The sequence below is a fragment of the Schistocerca gregaria genome, chromosome 4 (genome assembly GCF_023897955.1).
Source record: "Schistocerca gregaria isolate iqSchGreg1 chromosome 4, iqSchGreg1.2, whole genome shotgun sequence".
Taxonomy (NCBI): Eukaryota; Metazoa; Arthropoda; class Insecta; order Orthoptera; family Acrididae; genus Schistocerca; species Schistocerca gregaria.
Window position 1 is genome coordinate 576,748,742 of NC_064923.1, and position 19,230 is coordinate 576,767,971.

Sequence of the window (19,230 nt, forward strand, 5' to 3'; positions counted from 1 at the left end):
CATCCACAGTCAATAACTTTGTTGTTGCCCGATAATGCGAACATATGCTGCGTGAGCAACATTATTAATCTGATTTCTAACCTACTTTGCAATTGGTGGTATTGTTAGAACGTCCACTGGGGTTGTATTCGTTGGAATAACATGTTGTCCGTAAGCTCATACGACTACGATGGATCGATGAAGCTCGTCCACTGCAGATGAGTAACATCCGTCATACGGCCAGAAACCACCAGTCGCGAGGAAGTTGAACTGAAGACTTAACTGATCAGACCATTACCAGTGTCAAAACGTGGGCCAATGCGAACTACTTTCAACGCATGTCTTTCTGAGATTCGACTAGTGGTTGAATTTGAGTTTGGAATAATGGAAACTGCAGCAAAAGAGTACTGAATCTGATAAGCCTGATAATGTAGCAGTTAGACTCAAATGTATATGCTTGTTTCACAACATAGCAATTGACAAAGAACTGCAACCACTTGCCATCTGACACAGTTGACAAAAAATTATGCATCTCTGGGCGAGAATTGCAGTGTCACTGCTGTGTAATCCATTGTAGTCAAATTTATGATGTTATTTTGCTCAGGGTAAGTACACGAATGAAAACAATTTGAGTACTTCAGAGAATCATCACGGTAAATTATAACAGCCAAACAGTTGCAGGATAAAGAGTTATTGAAATCCTTGACTACGGATTCGGCATATCTAAATATACCTTCATCAGAAGCAAAGATACACTACAATCACATCCTGCTGTGGAGGTGCATAAAACAATCGTCGTCAGTAGTTAGAGTTAAAATATCACCTCCATCTCTACAGCAGATTTATGAAGAGATGGTCGATGCGAACACGGCATACTATCAGTAGCCTGACGACGATCGTTTTATGCACCTCCACTGCAGGATGTGATTGTAATGTATTTTTGCTTCTGATGGAGGTATATTTAGATGCACCGAAACCATGGACAAGGATTTCAATAAATCTCTATCCTGCAACTGTTTGGCTGTTATTGTTTACCGTGAAGATTTTCAACAGTTGCTTCTTCAGCAATGTTTAAAGTTTTGATTTCAGAGAATACTAATTACGAAAGGTGAACGTTCGATTGGAGGTGTTTTTCCCTATTTTGGTTTTAAATGAGCTTCCAGAATTTTTTAAACAGTCTCACTGAATGGAGTGCTTGCAATCGATGTACGAAGAGAGCAGAGAATTCAACAGAAATAACAAAATATGTCTTTCCTGTACTGTTTCTGTCACCAGGCCGCACTAAAGCGATCTGACAGACGTAGAAAAGGCGGGATTACGGGACTGTGGAAAGTCTTAGGTTATTCTCAGTTTGTTTTAAATACAATTTTTAGAATTTTTTAAAGAGTCTTATTCACTGTACGCTGTACATCACGTACCGCATGTTCAACAGATGGGGACACACAGTATTATAGTTTTTGCTATCTTATGATTATCGTTGTGCTTAGCTTGCACACTCATGTCCTCTGCAAGTTTCTACCACAGCTCCGTCTGTAAGTCGCGGTGGTGATCTCTCTTACCTTGCTATGCCAAGGGTGACCGGCTCTCATTCACAACACTTAGCACCTTCTCTATGTGCATAGCTGGTAATGAAGTGCTAAACTTACACAGACACAAGGACCAACAAGCGGTCGCCTGCACCGATTACTTCGGGGCAGTGTAATTTCACTGATACCCGTCAGTCAGTCGGCCGTGTACAGCTGTATGTGGCTGACTTGATCGTTTGCAGTGGACGCCTGTATATGACACTATAAATCTTGGGATTACTCGGTCACATGTGGTCGTATACGGCCGTCCAACTAGTCTGAATCATACCGCTCCAGTGGACCCTCAGTCTTAGGTCACCATGAAATATATCAAGAGTTTACTATCATTCTCTTCCAATCACAGTAGGACGTTTCTGGTCTCACGGACAGTTACCCAGCATGAAGGAAACAATAAACATGAAGAGCTGCAGATGGGCTGCAATAATGTTAACGTGGTTTGCAACTGCCATGATGCCTCCAATGACAAATACAAGTCAAATGAAAACCCGGACGTATGTCCCGCATAGCACAGTACTGCTTCCACTGGCTTGTGTTTGTGGCGTGATGCACGTTTCGAGCAAAAGGCAGTCTGGATGATGTAGTATCCGGCCATCGAGCAGTCGTGATAGGACACGCGATTCATACGACTGGGCGATACGTTTCCATTGATCTAAGATCCTACCCTGGCGGTCCTATGCACGCTGCAATCGTAACTGACTACGTAGTTGGGTCAACACTTGAACTCGTAGGCGTTGGTTGCTGCGGTGTCCCATATTCAACAATGTGCGCTGAACGGTGTGCTGTGTAACACTCGATCTTGCACCACCATTGTACTCTGAGGTCCGATCGAGTCCTTTCCTGCTTTACAGGCCGGGCAAGCCACAGAACACCTGTGATGACGCGTCGAGGCCTGAAACTTGTCTCCTTCTCGTGGTTACACAGTTCTTTAACCACTTTCCGCAAGATGCTCACGACAGCAGAACGTTAACAGACAAGCAGGCACGCCGTTTTTCGAAATGTTCGTCCTCCAGCGCCGAGCCATAACAATGTGCCCATCGTGGAAGTCACTTACGTCAGTGGATTTCTGCATTTGCCGCCCGTTGTAATCATTGGAATCATTCTTCAGTCTCCTTTCTTGGGCGTATATAGTGTGCCTGTTCTAACTTCAGACAACTAAATGTCTCGAAAACGACGCATTGTACGGAAAAGTGTTCTTGGTATTGGGAATAGTTGTCTGTGCTACAACTATCCACCTACTACCCACTCCTGCGTGGACTGGATCAACTTTGTATTTTCAAATGGAAACCAAACTCCCCCCGCCCCCCATTTTTATTGCATATTAGCAATCTATACCAAAAAAATACGTACGGGTTATTCAAACCATTGTCTCCCATTCGCGGTAGTTAGCTCCGTAACTGACAAATAAAAAATGTGCCTTTTTTTGGAATTAAGAACCGGTGCTTTTGATTGTACATTTCATCTACCATGTAATTGTAAACCTTTGTCTTCTAACGATAGATACTGACCATCAAAGATTACTTGAGTATTGCAAATGTGATTGTACAGTGCAAATAATGTAGCTAGACACTGACATTTTTGGCAAATAAGCTACCTGTAGGGTAAGGTATTTTTATGTTACCTGCGGGGTTGATTGTGGTAAATTCCCAAATTCTCCGAATGTTTGATTTCGTCGGCTGTCCTGGAACCCCGCCATCAGGGTGACTAGTCATGGTGTGTGTTTCCACCCAACCGTCGTAAATGTAGCGCTGGTCGGCATGTGGCTACCGGTGGAATAGAAACCACCACAATTGTAATAAGGTATAATATCTATGAAAAGATAGTGAGAGGCGCAGCTACCACAGATACATACATATCCCGTAAACACTTACACGTTCGCCCCATCACGCAAGCCCCCATTACGCGGCACGCCACAGTGCAGTGCTCGGGCCTTACGTTGCGTTTTTCCGCCTTAAAAGACAGCTACCTTTCATAGCGTTAAATGTTCCCTGAGGCCAAGAATTCCCCTACGATCTTCCAACGGCGATAAAATCCTATATTCGTCAGCGAGCGACCCCACTGTGCTTCTAATCCTATCTTTTACGTGTATTGACAACGTCTGAGTTCCTATTACACTAAGTTTGGGAATGCCGTAAGTTACTTTCATTTATGTTCCGAATTCTCCATCCAGTATGAAGTACTGGGCTCTATAAATTAAATGTGCATCGACCTAGTCACACTTACGCGTTCCTTGGTTATTACCTGACAGTTTAGTACAGTGCCGAACGTCTTTCGTGAATCTAGACCGACGCAACCTACTTTTTCACGTGCATGTATTGGTTGCAAGATATCGTGTAAGAATGAAGGAAGCTATGATACACAAGTGTGGTTTTTAGCTGAATCTGCCATACGAGAACAAGTACTGAACTTCCTGCCACATTCAGGCATTCCGCATTTTGAAACTTCCTGGCAGATTAAAACTGTGTGCCCGACCGAGACTCGAACTCGGGACCTTTGCCTTTCGCGGGCAAGTGCTCTACCAACTGAGCTACCGAAGCACGACTCACGCCCGGTACTCACAGCTTTACTTCTGCCAGTATCCTTCTCCTACCTTCCAAACTTTACAGAAGCTCTTCTGCGAAACTTGCAGAACTAGCACTCCTGAAAGAAAGGATATTGCGGAGACATGGCTTAGCCACAGCCTGGGGGATGTTTCCAGAATGAGATTTTCACTCTGCAGCGGAGTGTGCGCTGATATGAAACTTCCTGGCAGATTAAAACTGTGTGCCCGACCGAGACTCGAACTCGGGACCGAGTTCGAGTCTCGGTCGGGCACACAGTTTTAATCTGCCAGGAAGTTTCATATCAGCGCACACTCCGCTGCAGAGTGAAAATCTCATTCTGATTCCGCATTTTCATCGCGGACTAGCAGACAGACAAGGGAATTACCCTCCACTACGTAGGCTTACGTCAACGCAACACAGATGGCTACGTTTGGCGTTTGGACTGATCCTGTGATGGTCAAGCATGGCTGCTCATGAATGACGTCTCACGGTGTTCAGCGATGAATAGCGGATTTTTCATTGTCCCGGAGGACTATCGTCGGCGATTATGGTGGCGACTTGTGGAGAGGCCACTTTCTTCCGATGTTTTGGAGAGGTGCAGAAATGCTACTCTTGCCGTCATGGTGTGGGGAGCCATCAGGTATGACTTCCCGTGACGACTGGCAGTGATTGAGCGAACGCCCAACGGTGCGACGCGAACACTGCGTCCACTTGCATTACCTCTCATGCGACAGTGAAGTGCTGAAATTTTTCAACAGGGCAATGCTGGTGCAGACATGACACATGACTCTATGACGTCTGAATGACGTTGAGTCATTCCCCAAGAGCCCCAGATCCACTGCCGATATAACCTGTGTGGAGGTAGGTCAGATGTCAACTGTCCTACTGTCAGTATCCAAGATGTCAAGCACCATTTACAACAGTTCTTTGTCAGAATGAAGTTTGGAAGATAGAAGACGAGGTACTGGCGAAAGTAAAGCTGTGATGACGAGTCGTGAGTTGTGCTTAGGTAGCTCAGATGATAGAGCAGTTGCCCGCAAAAGGCAAAGGTCCCAGATTCGAGTCCAAGTCCGGCACACATTTTTAGTCTGCCAGGAAGTTTCAGTTCTTTGTCAGCTTGCCTCAGGAGAGTACATAACGGCTTTGTGACATCCTTCCCCACCGTATGAGTGCATGCATCCAGGCCACAAGCGATACAACGTCACACTGATAACTAGCCTCATACTGCCAAGTTCTTTGTAAATCTGACTCGGTTTCGTAATCACTCAAACAACATCAATTACCCACTCAACCCGTGCTTCGCGCTTTTGTCACGTACTGTACATCAGAGAGTTGTTGCGCATGCTGTAGAAAGATGACAGGAAAGCATAAAGGTTTACAAACCTGTGTGACATGTGTTTTACAAGTACTGGAACTTATGGTCACTTGCGGTAAACTTTTATAGAGGCTTTCGAAATTAGTCGTCCGTCCATCGTGCTGAAATTTTTGATTATGTGGAGTATGAAATGCAGGAAGTAAGTGGCTGTTTTCGAAGATACACCCAGAATACATAGGTTTTGGCATCCTATAGAAATAACATCTGAGAAGTACAATCGCACATCTCTAAACGACACGAGCGTCTATACGATAGTTTGCAGGGTGGTGGCAAACTGGGGGGAGGGGGGGGGCCAAGGGGAGATGCGTATGAAATATTTTTAATATTTTGGAAGATGAAAGGCGACTTGTAAGTAACCATTAAGTTCCAGTTCCAACCATGTTAAAAACATGCGAAATACTGACTTTTAAATAATTTTTTATATATAAACGTTTGACTTCTAAATATTTTTCACCTATTTTTGCTAACAGACGTTCTTAGTGAACCTGTCGTGCTGACATTTTTCCCGAAACCAAGACTCCTGTAATAAAACGGTGTACAACATTCTGGACTTCAATCCTATGTACTAAAACTTTTATCGTTTTTGTAAATAGGAATGACTTGCACTACTTCTTAATCAATAGGGGTTGTTGGTTCCCCATGAGATTCGTGGTAAACATAAAGTTGCTGCTCTTACACCACTCCTTACTTTACTTTTAACGATAGATGCAATAATATAAGAACCTTTAACACCGCAGCGCGTCAGCAATCGTTGGTTAGTATATTAAAAAACTAAAAACCCGCCTCAATTGCGAAAAAAGCACCTAGTGTTAAGTGTTAACCCAGGTTTCGGTGTAGTTGACTACACCTTCTTCAGAAGCACAATAAAACCCACAAGTGACTAAGAAGACCTTTGTCAATGATTAAAAGAACACCATGGCTATACATTTACAAACGAAAAAGAAAAGGAAAACGCAAACAGTACATATGTCCAAAGTCAAAACCGCTACTTAATGGTGTTCGCTCCACCTCACACCGGCCTATGTTCGATGGGCCATGACCCGCCATAAACTGCAGCAGCAAACGGTCGCTCACTTACAAGACTTTAAGTTTTTTAAGATGCAATAATCGTTTTTTGCAACGTGCCTACTCCAATGGACTTTTTGAGGATCATGAAATCGACACTTATTTTCCACAACGTGGCTTCTTTTCCTACCGTCTGCCTCTCATTTTCCTTCCACACCTCACCAGCTCCCTTTCGTTAGACAACAATTGCGTCCGGACGGTAGCCACCACGCACGCTCTGACAAACTTCTTAGCTTTTGTTGTCAGGCGCTACAATTATCATTGTGTTGGTTACAAACACACATAAGCGTGTAGCTTCCGTACCCAATATTTTCCAGGATAGCATTTACGAGGGGCATCGTCCGTTGCTTGACATAGGCCCACAGCAACATATCTTAATCGATCAAGTGACAGGATATTCATCACTGATGGTGGGTTCACCAACTGATGAAAGCTCAGAACTTTGCTTAACCACGACTGCGGCGTTCTTTTATAGCTCCCTATACTACATGACATTGCATTATGTACACCAAACGACGCAACTTTAAAGTCGCGAAACTGGTTGCGAGAATCTCTAATCGAAATCAACAAATGCAGTTATTGCGGAATTTAGTTCGGTTTTATAATTTTACAAACATTAGTACCTGTATATAAACACCTGTGTTTTACTGTATAAACGGTCAATCAATTATGTATCCATTATTTAGGCCTACACTTGGTGTAAGTTACAGTGCATTCTCTAATTGCATATTTTCGTTTCTTGTCAACTGTTTCAATGGTATTTCCAGTTATACATAAAAGGGGTGGTCACTTCAATGTGAGGATACGTTATTGATGGTTCATAGAAGAAATGGATTTTATCTATTGCCCTTACAGCATTTTCTATAATAATTAATGTTAGGAGGCATCGATTTAGGGTTGACGAAGATTAAGCTTCGTGGTCCACGCTAGAAAATATAATCGATTAATCGATGTTATTAGCAGCCAAACATTGCTCTTTATTTGCTTTTGAACTAAATGTACAAGAGGTTAAGCAAAAAATGGGCTTTCAGAGAATGAGGCAGAATTCACCAATCGAAACCGTGTGCCAAGGCTCTCTAAAACTATATTTTTTAAGCAACTACAACATAACACCAACTTCTGATCAAAATATGCAATGTAGAAAAACAAACACCAACATCATAGCCAAAATTTAGAAAACTGGATAAAAACGATTTTAGGAAGGAACGAAGAAGGTGTTTTGACGAGATTTTTTAAATTGTGATGTAGCACTTAAACTACATATTTTTGTAATACATTAGGGGAGACTTGGTCTTGATTTCCAGTCATCACAACATAACCAAGGACAGTGCTGAAACAAGAGGGACATGAAATTTAGCCACAAATGAATCTGCAACAAAATGGAGATGAAAAATCTATATCGCGAGAATATAGATTCGCTCGAAAACGAAAATTATTCATAATAGTAAATAATTATTCCGAGAACAAAAGACATCCAAATTGCTCGTTATAAGTATAATTACATATCTCCGACCACAAACGAGACTTCAAACTTTGCAGCAAAATTAATTTTTATTACTTCTCAAAATATGGAAGACATCGAGTCTAAAACACATGTGGCACTACTGTCACAATTTAATTATTTTACAAGATTAAAGAAAGAAATTGGCTTGCACATTGGCACCACTGACAAAATTTATACACTGAGCTACACTTGTTAATGAACAAAGTTCGATTGTTGTGCTTAAAAAACAAAACCTCCAAATTACATATTTCCACATTTAAATTCTCTATAAAGCTTTTTAAAATGCACGTGCCTCGCTTGTTAGCACCGCTGAAATTATAATACCTTATTAGATGAGCATAGAGTGGTATTTTTACCACACATTGAACTCATTTTCAGTCATCAACCACCTGCCTGGTTTGATACGCCCCCCACGAATTCCTCTTCTGTGCTAACCACTTCCAACGTATGCACTCACTTATCTGTTGTTTGTATTCCAGTCTACGTCTTCCACTACAGGTATTACTCTCTACAGCTCCCACTAGTACGATGGAAGTTATTCCATGTTGTCTTAACACATCCCTTATCTTGTCAGTGCTTTCCTTAGTCCTTGTCTTCGCCGATTCTTCGGAGATACTCCTCGTTTATTACCTTATCTGTACAAAAACATTTTAACATTCTCCTGTAGTACTACATTTAAGATGTTTCAATTCTCCTCTGTTCCACATTTCCTACAACGCTGTACTCTAAATGTACATTATCAGAAATTTCTTCCAAATTAAGGCCTTTGTTTGATACCAGAAGACGTCTCTTGGTCAGCAATGTCCTTTTCGCCTGCGCTAGCCTGCCTGTTAATGCCTCCTCACTTCATCTGTCATGGGTTATTTTGTTTCCAAGGAAGGAGAATTTCTTAACTTCATCTGATATGTGGTCATCGATTTTGATGTTAAGTTTCTCGCTACTCTCATTTCTTCTACGTCTCATTACTATAGTGTTTCTTCAGTTTACTCTCATTCCGCATTGTGTACCCTGTAGTGAGCCGTGTCGCAGTCTGTTTATCTCTGACGTCAGTTGTAGTCGGCTCTTCGCTTTAGCCTGCTTTGCCGTGCCGTGATGCTTCAAAGGAGCGGGGTAAGAAGGGCTAGGAGGTCGGTTTTCAGCGACTTTGGGGGGAGTAACACCGCTGAGTGGGTCGGTGCGGCGAGGCCACGTTGGCGCAGCGATGGAGCCGTTGCTGTCAGAGGCCAGTTAGGCCTGTATGAGGCTGTGTAGTGTCCTGTGGCATGACGCAGTATCTCCTACTTTCATGCTGCTGTTACAGATGGCGTCCTTTGTAGCGGGTTCGCCGTTGTACGTTCTGTGCTCCGAAACACCAAGTTGTTGGCAGATATTTTTCTGTTGGAAACGATGCCATGTTGTGACTACACTGCTTTACTTTCTGGTTCAGCAGTACCCGAGTTTGGCCCCTTCTATACTGCTATGCATATTTAATAAGTTTCTTGTGTCTTTAAAATTAATGGTCTATGGTCGTGCTGGGCACTTAACATTTAAAATGTTTTAACATGAAACCAGTGAAAAACACTAAGCTCCTGTAGTTCAGTTAGTGATTCTTAAACTACATTTAGCCCAAGAGGTGTCGTTCTATACTTCGTAAATTTCAAATCTATTTGCTGCACGGTACTGGTATGTGGTGTTACTTAAGTTATTAAGCCTGTTAATCGCCCAATGCTTCTATAACTTGAGTTCTGTGGTTAAATACTGATATGTTGCCCATTTGCGCTATGGTTATTTAAAGAGGAAAAGTAGAAACTGACTCATAATTAAATTAACTTCCATGTCTGAAAATGGGTCTATATGAGCCACAGTATGAGCTATGTGGTATTTACCGAAGCAGTTGCTCTCTCTCATCAGTTAATTCAATATTTGCTATCTTAGATTTTTGCTCAGTAAAAGGATGACGACTTCCCAAGAGTCGTATTGGCTTAACCATGTTCTGCAGAGTGCAACTTGTTTGTCTGTGTCGTGTCCAAGGCAGCCGTAAGTGTCGATGCCTTTAGGTGCAGTCAGTGGGGCCTATGCTCTCTCAAGGGGCAATGACACAATGTTGATGAGAAAGCGCCTTCCCTAAGAAAAAAATGTAATTCTAAATCAATCTGTTTTAAGTAACAGGAAGTAGAGGGTACTGATTCCACGGGGCACATCAGCCTGCAGAGCAGACAACCTTTAGTAGCTGTCTAAAAGATTTTGATTTTTCTCTAAGATAAGTTTGTTTATGTGCTGTGAAATCGGTCACACTTTGTCCCCTTGACATGTAATTTGTTATATCCTTGTGATAATTTTCTTACGGAACTGAGATATTTATTTTATTTATTTTTTAATTTAATTTAATTTTATTTATTTATTTTTTTACCTGGAGTTTAAATTCTGTTGAAGTATAACTTCACTAGCCGTGACCATTTGTTCACGTTACAAGAGTGATTTTGTTTTACAGAGAGGGGTTCATATGTAAATATTCTATTTTTCTTAAGAATTTACGCTTTTAATTATTGTGTGTTATATTTCACGGGCTAGTGGCTGGCGGCTCCGAGTTATAATTTCAATATACTGTCATTTTTAGATTTTCATTTTATTCTTACTTTTGTTTGAACAAAGTTTACCAGGTGACTGCCTGTGCTTATACCTGTGAGTCGTGTTATTGTGTTGTGGTAAATAAAGGAAGTAAAAAGCGAATTGCATTGTATCCTTAAATCGGTCTGGTACTCTTGGAGCCATGTACACTGCATAAAAAACCTTTCGACTAGACAGTGAATAAAGATTAGATGGGTAGATCAGGTAACTAATAGGAGGCACTGAACAGAATTGGGGAGAAAAGAAATGTGTGACACAACGTGGCTATAAGAAGGGATTGGTTGGTAGGACACAGTCTGAGAAATCAAGGTATCATCAGTTTGGTAGTAGAGGAAAGCGTGGGGGTGGGAGGGGGAAGGTAAAAATCGTAGAGGGAGACCAAGAGATCAATACAGTCAGCAGATTCAGAAGAATGTAGGTTTCAGTAGTTACTCGGATGCGAAGGGGCTTACACAGGATACGGTAGCATCCAGAGCTTAATGAAACCAGTCTTCGGACTGAAGACCCAACAACAACAATAACAACAGATCCTGGAATTCTGTTCAACTGCTTAAGACGTACCTGTACATGAAAAAAAGCATGACTGTCATCATACACTGAGTATGTGATAAGTGATGCAGACGTATAGTCAAAAACTCTGTTTAGAAAATTCCAGAAACTGTATTTAAAAACAGAACTGAGAAGAAACTAAAACACTCCATAGTTCTATAATCCAGTCCTTATACGTCTGTCGCACCATGTTAGTGTGGCTTGGTGACAAAAAAAGTGCCGATCTTGGAAAAAGCATATTTGTTATATTTTTCTATTGAATTCTCTGGTCTCTTTGTCCACCAAAGACAGGTTGGAAGCACTCCATTCATTAAGGCTGTTTAAAAATTCTAGAGTCTATTTAAAATCAAAGTGAGAAGAGCACCTACAACCATACATTCACCCTATGTGACTAGTATTTTCTAAAGTACTCAAACTACTTTCATCCATGCACTTCCCCTGAGCGAAATAATGTCACAAATTTATCACGCGTGCTTTAAGCGGCACTGACACAACTCCCGCCGAGAGAAGTTTATGGTGATTGTGTTAGATGACAAGTGAATGCAGATACTTCTCTCACCCCTTCGTGTCAACTGTGATGTTGTGTAGCTAGCATACATATTCGAGTACAATGTCAAGTTATCACACTCATCAATTTGCAGCAATTTGCATTGTCATTATTCTTAGAAAGATACCTGTTGACAGCATTCCACAGTTACCGAAATTTTGACAGTATGAATCGTCTCACCAGGTGAGTGTTGGGCTCACATGTCTCACGTCTTTTGGTTGCCAGCCGTGTGTCGACTCGGCTACAGAGGACGAGCTTCATTGGTAATTCGCAGTTGTACAATCTCTTGGACAACCTCTTAGTCAGATAAATACCGCTCCAGTGGACGTCCAGGCTAAATCAGAGAAATATCAGCTGCTGGGGAACTGTCAAATGCTGCAGGTGTCAGCCACTGGTGAGACATCAGCTATTGGGCTGTCAACTGCTGGTTTGTGGGGATGTCAGCTACAGGAGAAAACTATGTCCCTTTCATTCCCTCTTAAATATATAATGTTGTTACCTCCTTACACTAAGCGTTATAGAGAGAGGAATTTTGCTGTGGTTATAAATCAGAGAGATGGTTTTAGCTGTTGGGGTGTCAGCTACTGGTGGAGGTGTCATTTACAAGAGGAAACTGTGTTCCTTTCACCCCCTCTGTACTATGTTCTAATGTTTTTGCCTCGTTGAAATAAACATAACATATAGGAATATTAGTGTCATGTATAAATCAGGGAGGTGATTTCAGCTACTGGTGAGATGTCAGCTACACCGTGTGTCAACCAACGGGAAAACTTCAGCTGCTGGGAGTGTGACGACGTCACCTACTGAGTGAGTCAACTACGGAGAAAAACTGTATTCGTTCCATTTGCTGTAAAATATGATGTTGTTGCCTCATTAAAACGAGCGTGAGAGGGAGGTCGAGAGAGTACGTTTATTGTGGTGTGTGAATCAGAGAGACGATGTTTGCAACTGAGATTGTCAGCTACTGCGGTTTTCGGCTACTTAAGGAAGTGTCAGCTAATGGAGAAAACTGCATTCCTTTCCATTTGCTCTGTAATGTGTTATAATGTTGTTGCCTCCTTAATTTGAGCATGAGAGCGAATTAGAGAGATGAAATTTACTGCAGTTTATAAACCAGGTACTGAGGAGTCAGCTACTTGGGAAGGTGTCATCTAAAGGGGAAAAATTTTTCCTCAGTTCCCTCCATAATATATTATAACATTGTGGCTTCGTTAAAGTAAGCATTGCAGAGAGAAAGAGGGAGAGAGAGAGAGAGAATTAACACTTACTATAGTTTATTTATTAGAGAAAAGAAATTTACGGATTATAATGATGTAGGTGAGACACAAGTGGGGAAATTGTGTGTAGTTTTTTGATATTGATTAATGCTGAGGCATTATAATAGATGAGGCATTAGTAGAAACATTGTACTCTATTTTTTAATGTTGTGGTAAACTGATCATCTTGCTCCTGTGACAGTATGACTTGTCCCAAAACTATAACCGGTTGCCCCACAACAGGACATGTGTTTCGCATGCTACACCACTTGCTGATACAGAAGGATGATCCGGAACTACTCGGAAGCATTCAAAACTGTTCAGTTGATCAGCAGGGAGGTGGGAAGGACATTCTGTGTAACTGTAACCAATTTCCAGAAGCCTGATCATGTATTTCACACAAGATGTGAAATTCCATGGACTGCCTTCCAAGCCTCACGCTGGTTCCGCAGGAACCCCCAGAACCAGAGGTTTCTTAGTTTATGTGAAATGCATGGTCAGGTTTTGTACAACTGGGATAGTTTCAGGGAATTCTCTCCCACGCTCCCTGCTTATTCAGCCTAATAATGCTCAATACTTCCGAGTAGATCCGAGTCTTCCCGCTTAATCAGCAAGGGAGAGGGAATTCCCTAGAATTTTTTACCTTGTTTGTAGCACAATGTCTCCTTATAACTTCGGGGCAAATTCATATTCTTTCAGAGGGAAATTGATACCTTTTCAGGGAAGCAAGTTCACACAGTTATGGTGGACAAGTTGATACCACTGCGCACAGTTTAAAAAATTTATGTATAATATCTCAATATACAGAGTGTTTCACTAAATGTGTTTGCCTCTGTAAGTTACGAAGTAATAGGGGACGGAAATATTTATTGCGTCATTTCACCATAAGAAACGTTACACTGTCTGCGGAGCTATGAACATAATTTATTGTGTTATTATCCAAAGAGTTACAGCAAAAATATAGTTTTTTTAATGGAACAGTAGTTGTTTCTATTATGCACCGGAATCAGTAACACCAGCTGTGTATACATCAATGTAAATTACATTCGTATCACTTTTAGTTTGGGAGTTACAAGCCTTCAAAGTTTCAGGGGCACATACCATACGCTGTACATAATAGATGGCTGTATGGTGGGTGATGAATATTCTGTCGATGGGAAGCTGATTTAAATGAGACGTTCAAATGTGTGTCCATGTTCCTGAATAGACTATGCAATGTGCCTTCTAAAGGATCTGCGGACGAAATGTAACGTCGTCGGTGTCACGGAGCAACATGCGTCCTCGATGCGCCGTTTTAGATCATCTGGGGATGTGGGCTCAGTGACATAAACACGATCCTTTAGATATCGCTACAGAAAGAAATTTAATGTTGTTAAATCGGGCGACCTTGCGGGCCATGTTTGAGCACCATGGAGACCCAACCCCCTTCCTGCAAACCTGTTGTTTAGCTCTTCTACAACAGCACCGGGCAGGATGGGTTGGGTGACCATCGTGCTGCATCCATATATGAACTCTCATGTGTAGACACACATGTTCAAGGAGATCACCCAAACTGTCGACTATAAACGCGTGATATAACTCACGTGTCAGTGTACCTGGGAAGTAGTGTGGACCGATGATTTCGTCTCCAAGGACACTACACCATACATTAATAGACCACCAACGTTACGGTCGACAGGTCGTACCCACCGAGGATTGTCTGCGGCCCAGTGGTGCACGTTATGGCGATTAACTACACCATAATTTGTGAACGTGGACTCACCAGAGAACATAACACATTATAAAGACTCCAGTGTGAACTTACACATGGCCCATTCACAGACTGTAACTCTGGCACGGAAATCGTTTCCATGCAGCTCCTGGGTCAGTGACAGATGGTACGGGGGAAACCTTTGGCCGTGTACTATACGCCACACAGATGTGAGGCTGACACCAGCGACTGCAGCAACGGGTCGTAAGCTGACATAAGTGTCGTGGTGTGCAGCATCTAAAAGAAACACCTCCGTCTCCTCACTTCTTGCACTTTTTCGTCTGTTACTGCGGCGCATTACCAAGCTCCGAGATTCCCGAAGTCGTTGTTCGGCACGTAAGAAAGTAATGGCTGCCGGAGCTCTTCGGCTAAGGTATCTCAGAGTGTACGCCATGGCTGCTTCAGTGGTAACGTCTCGGCACTCGCCCAGCATCAGCAACATGACAAGGTACTCGTTGTTCGTGTATGCCATCTTCATCCGATGTCAGTAACTGTGGTATATTGAGCCGCATGTATGTGTGGCTCCAACTGTCGGGTATAAGGCCGTGTGCGACGACAGTCGGCAGTCTTAACAGCGCATCGAGGAAGCTTCTCGCTCCCTGACACCGGCGACGTTACAACTCGGCCACACAACATTCAGAAGGCACAATGCGTTATGCGCAGCGTGTGTGATATCTGCCCCTGAAATTTTGAAGGGTTGTAGGTCCCAAACTAAAGGTGATAGGTATGTAATTTAAATTAATGGATACACAGCTGGTGTTACTGATTCGGGTGCATGATACACTCCTGGAAACTGAAATAAGAACACCGTGATTTCATTGTCCCAGGAAGGGGAAACTTTATTGACACGTTCCTGGGGTCAGCAGATACATCACATGATCACACTGACAGAACCACAGGCACATAGACACAGGCGACAGAGCATGCACAATGTCGGCACTAGTACAGTGTATATCCACCTTTTGCAGCAATGCAGGCTGCTATTCTCCCATGGAGACGATCGTAGAGATGGTGGATGTAGTCCTGTGGAACGGCTTGCCATGCCATTTCCACCTGGCGCCTTAGTTGGACCAGCGTTGGTGCTGGACGTGCAGACCGCGTGAGACGACGCTTCATCCAGTCCCAAACATGCTCAATGGGGGACAGATCAGGAGATCTTGCTGGCCAGGGTAGTTGACTTACACCTTCTAGAGCACGTTGGGTGGCACGGGATACATGCGGACGTGCATTGTCCTGTTGGAACAGCAAGTTCCCTTGCCGGTCTAGGAATGGTAGAACGATGGGTTCGATGACGGTTTGGATGTACTGTGCACTATTCAGTGTGCCCTCGACGATCACCAGAGGTGTACGGCCAGTGTAGGAGATCGCTCCCCACATCATGATGCCGGGTGTTGGCCCGGTGTGCATCGGTCGTATGCAGTCCTGATTGTGGCGCTCACCTGTACGGCGCCAAACACGCATACGACCATCATTGGCACCAAGGCAGAAGCGACTCTCATCGCTGAAGACGACACGTCTCCATTCGTCCCTCCATTCACGCCTGTCGCGACACCACTGGAGGCGGGCTGCACGATGTTGGGGCGTGAGCGGAAGACGGCCTAACGGTGTGCGGGACCGTAGCCCAGCTTCATGGAGACGGTTGCGAATGGTCCTCGCCGATACCCCAGGAGCAACAGTGTCCCTAATTTGCTGGGAATTGGCGGTGCGGTCCCCTACGGCACTGCGTAGGATCCTACGGTCTTGGCGTGCATCCGTGCGTCGCTGCGGTCCGGTCCCAGGTCGACGGGCACGTGCACCTTCCGCCGACCACTGGCGACAACATCGATGTACCGTGGAGACCTCATGCCCCACGTGTTGAGCAATTCGGCGGTACGTCCACCCGGCCTCCCGCATGCCCACTATACGCCCTCGCTCAAAGTCCGTCAACTGCACATACGGTTCACGTCCACGCTGTCGCGGCATGCTACCAGTGTTAAAGACTGCGATGGAGCTCCGTATGCCACGGCAAACTGGCTGACACTGACGGCGGCGGTGCACAAATGCTGCGTAGCTAGCGCCATTCGACGGCCAACACCGCGGTTCCTGGTGTGTCCGCTGTGCCGTGCGTGTGATCATTGCTTGTACAGCCCTCTCGCAGTGTCCGGAGCAAGTATGGTGGGTCTGACACACCGGTGTCAATGTGTTCTTTTTTCCATTTCCAGGAGTGTAGAAACAACTACTGTTCCCTTTAAAATATTGTATCTTTTCGCTGTAACGCTTTGGATAATAACACAATAAACTATGTTCATAGCTCTGCATGTAACGCCGGAAATGCATATCCTCCTATTTCCATCTATTGTACTATAAATTGTTTCCTTATATTGATACCTGAATATATGACATTTCTGTGCCTTTATATATTATAATTGTTCTACTATTCCTACATATATATTTATGCATCTATGGCGATGTATAATTGGTTTGTTTTGTAAATACTATTTGTATTTTACGCTGGGTCTTTCCTAGGGAAAACTATGCTGTCAAACGAATACATCGATAGGTCGTGTGGAGAACCAAAGTGTTTAGGATCTTTGGCAGTGTTAACTCGGCCGCGTGGAGCGCGGGCAGAGCAGAGAGAGTCTGGTTGGAGTAGGGCAGTGGAGCAGGGGTGCTGTGTGACGCTCCCGCGAGTTGCCGCGCTTTCCGGGTTTGGCAGCATGTAATCGCGCTCGACTTGCTATGTTAGCCTCTGACATGGTGTCGCGGACGGGAGCGTTAGCTGGCACACATCAAGAGCCCGTTTCGGCAGGAGGCCGTGTCCAGAAGAAGGCGCGCCAACATCCAGCTTCTGCAACAGCAACGGCCGACAATGAGTGACTGTCGCCACCTCCTCGATCGACGGCTTCAAACCTTCAATCAACCAACAAGGAAGACTGGAAGCACGTGAAGTTTTAGAACTGTATGGCAGACCTCAGCTTTTCAAACTGTTAAATTTTTCTCGCAAAATTAGAGCAACGTAGCATGAACCTTTGTTGCTCATAGTCCCAATTGCATTACCAAGCAGGGTCCCTTCCCGAGTGTCATTGAAATTCAAACGCCAGCATTAAAGTAATATCATTAAATTTCACTGCTTTAGTTTCAAAGTTCAGTTAAAGTGTTCATAACTGGCTACAATATTTAGATTACCATATTTTAACTGACCTGTGACTGCAGCTCAGCTTGGTACGTACTAAATTTTACTATTGTCAATTGTTCAGAATCAAATAATTCAAGTTCAAAGTTAAATCTCTTATTTCTAAATAGCGTAGATTCAAATAGCTTTTGAGATGATTGTTGATGTAGTCCAAGACTAACCTTATTTTATTGAATTTCGTAATGCTTTAGAAACAAAGTTCACTATTAATTTCAGCCAATAAATGAACTTTCAATTTTCCGGTTTTATTAATTCTTTTGCTAAATTAAGTCAGAGTGTAGCGAAATTTATTACTTCTGACAAACTTTCAGTTTTCACACTACCTTCAGTTGCCACGCTTCTAGCGCTAATTATATGTGTAATAACCTTTCTTTTTCAGTTACTATAGTAATTGTCCATAGGACTGGCGACCGTAATTTCCCCGAAATCTCAAATATCTAACTACCGCTAGTTAATTGTTAACGTAACGGCCGCACATTTACTTTCTTTATTAACTTTACCCCTTTCCAAAATTAATTTCCACCAGTTTCATTTGTATTTTTCCCTTCATTTAGGTGTATCCCTCTCCTCCCTCTTTACCGACAGATTAAGTTCGGTGACGATTGCTGTTCCCAAATGTCCATTAGGTACACGCGGTTTAATTTTTCACTGTCATTAAGGACGATCAGTGAGGAGGAGGTTAAATGCAGACAGTGTAACGTTTCTTATGGTGACCTACCGCAATAAATATTTCCGTCGTCTATTACTTCGTAACTTACAGAGACAAACACATTTAATGAAACACCCTGTTTGCCTCATTTACTGCACCAAAAAGCCACACATAATATATACACAAATGCCTCATTACATTCACCATATTCAGTAAACTTCACCCGCTGATATACACATCTCAGTGAACAACCCCCCCCCCCCCCCCCTTCTCTCTCTCTCTCTCTCTCTCTCTCTCTCTCTCTCTCTCTCTCTCTCTCCGTAATGTCCACTATTGATAAGGCAACAGCATTATCAAAAATACAGAGAGAATGATGGGAATATATAGTTGTCCCCGTTAGAGAACATCCTCTATTAACTGATACTCCCACATCAGCAGTAGCTGACATTCCCAATAGCTGATAATTCTCTCTGGTTTAGTATATGGCACAGCAACTTCATCTAAGTCTGTAATGTTTTCTTTAACTCTCACAACACCATTGGGTGAGGGGGAGGAGGGACTTTATGAACACCTTCTGAAAATATTGTAGTCCAGTATGTTATTTTATATTTCCAAATTTTGAAAAAAATGATTAATGAATTCTTCTATCAC

General features: G+C 43.0%; 1 protein-coding gene and 1 non-coding gene across 2 annotated transcripts in view; both read right to left on the reverse strand.

The window, feature by feature from the left end:
• LOC126365968 (probable cytochrome P450 301a1, mitochondrial) overlaps window positions 1–19,230 on the reverse strand; it is a 223,719-nt gene that overhangs the window by 148,472 nt on the left and 56,017 nt on the right. The window lies entirely within an intron of this gene.
• Window positions 4,026–4,100, reverse strand: Trnas-cga (transfer RNA serine (anticodon CGA)). Its single transcript has one exon. It is a non-coding gene; the product is annotated as a tRNA-Ser (tRNA).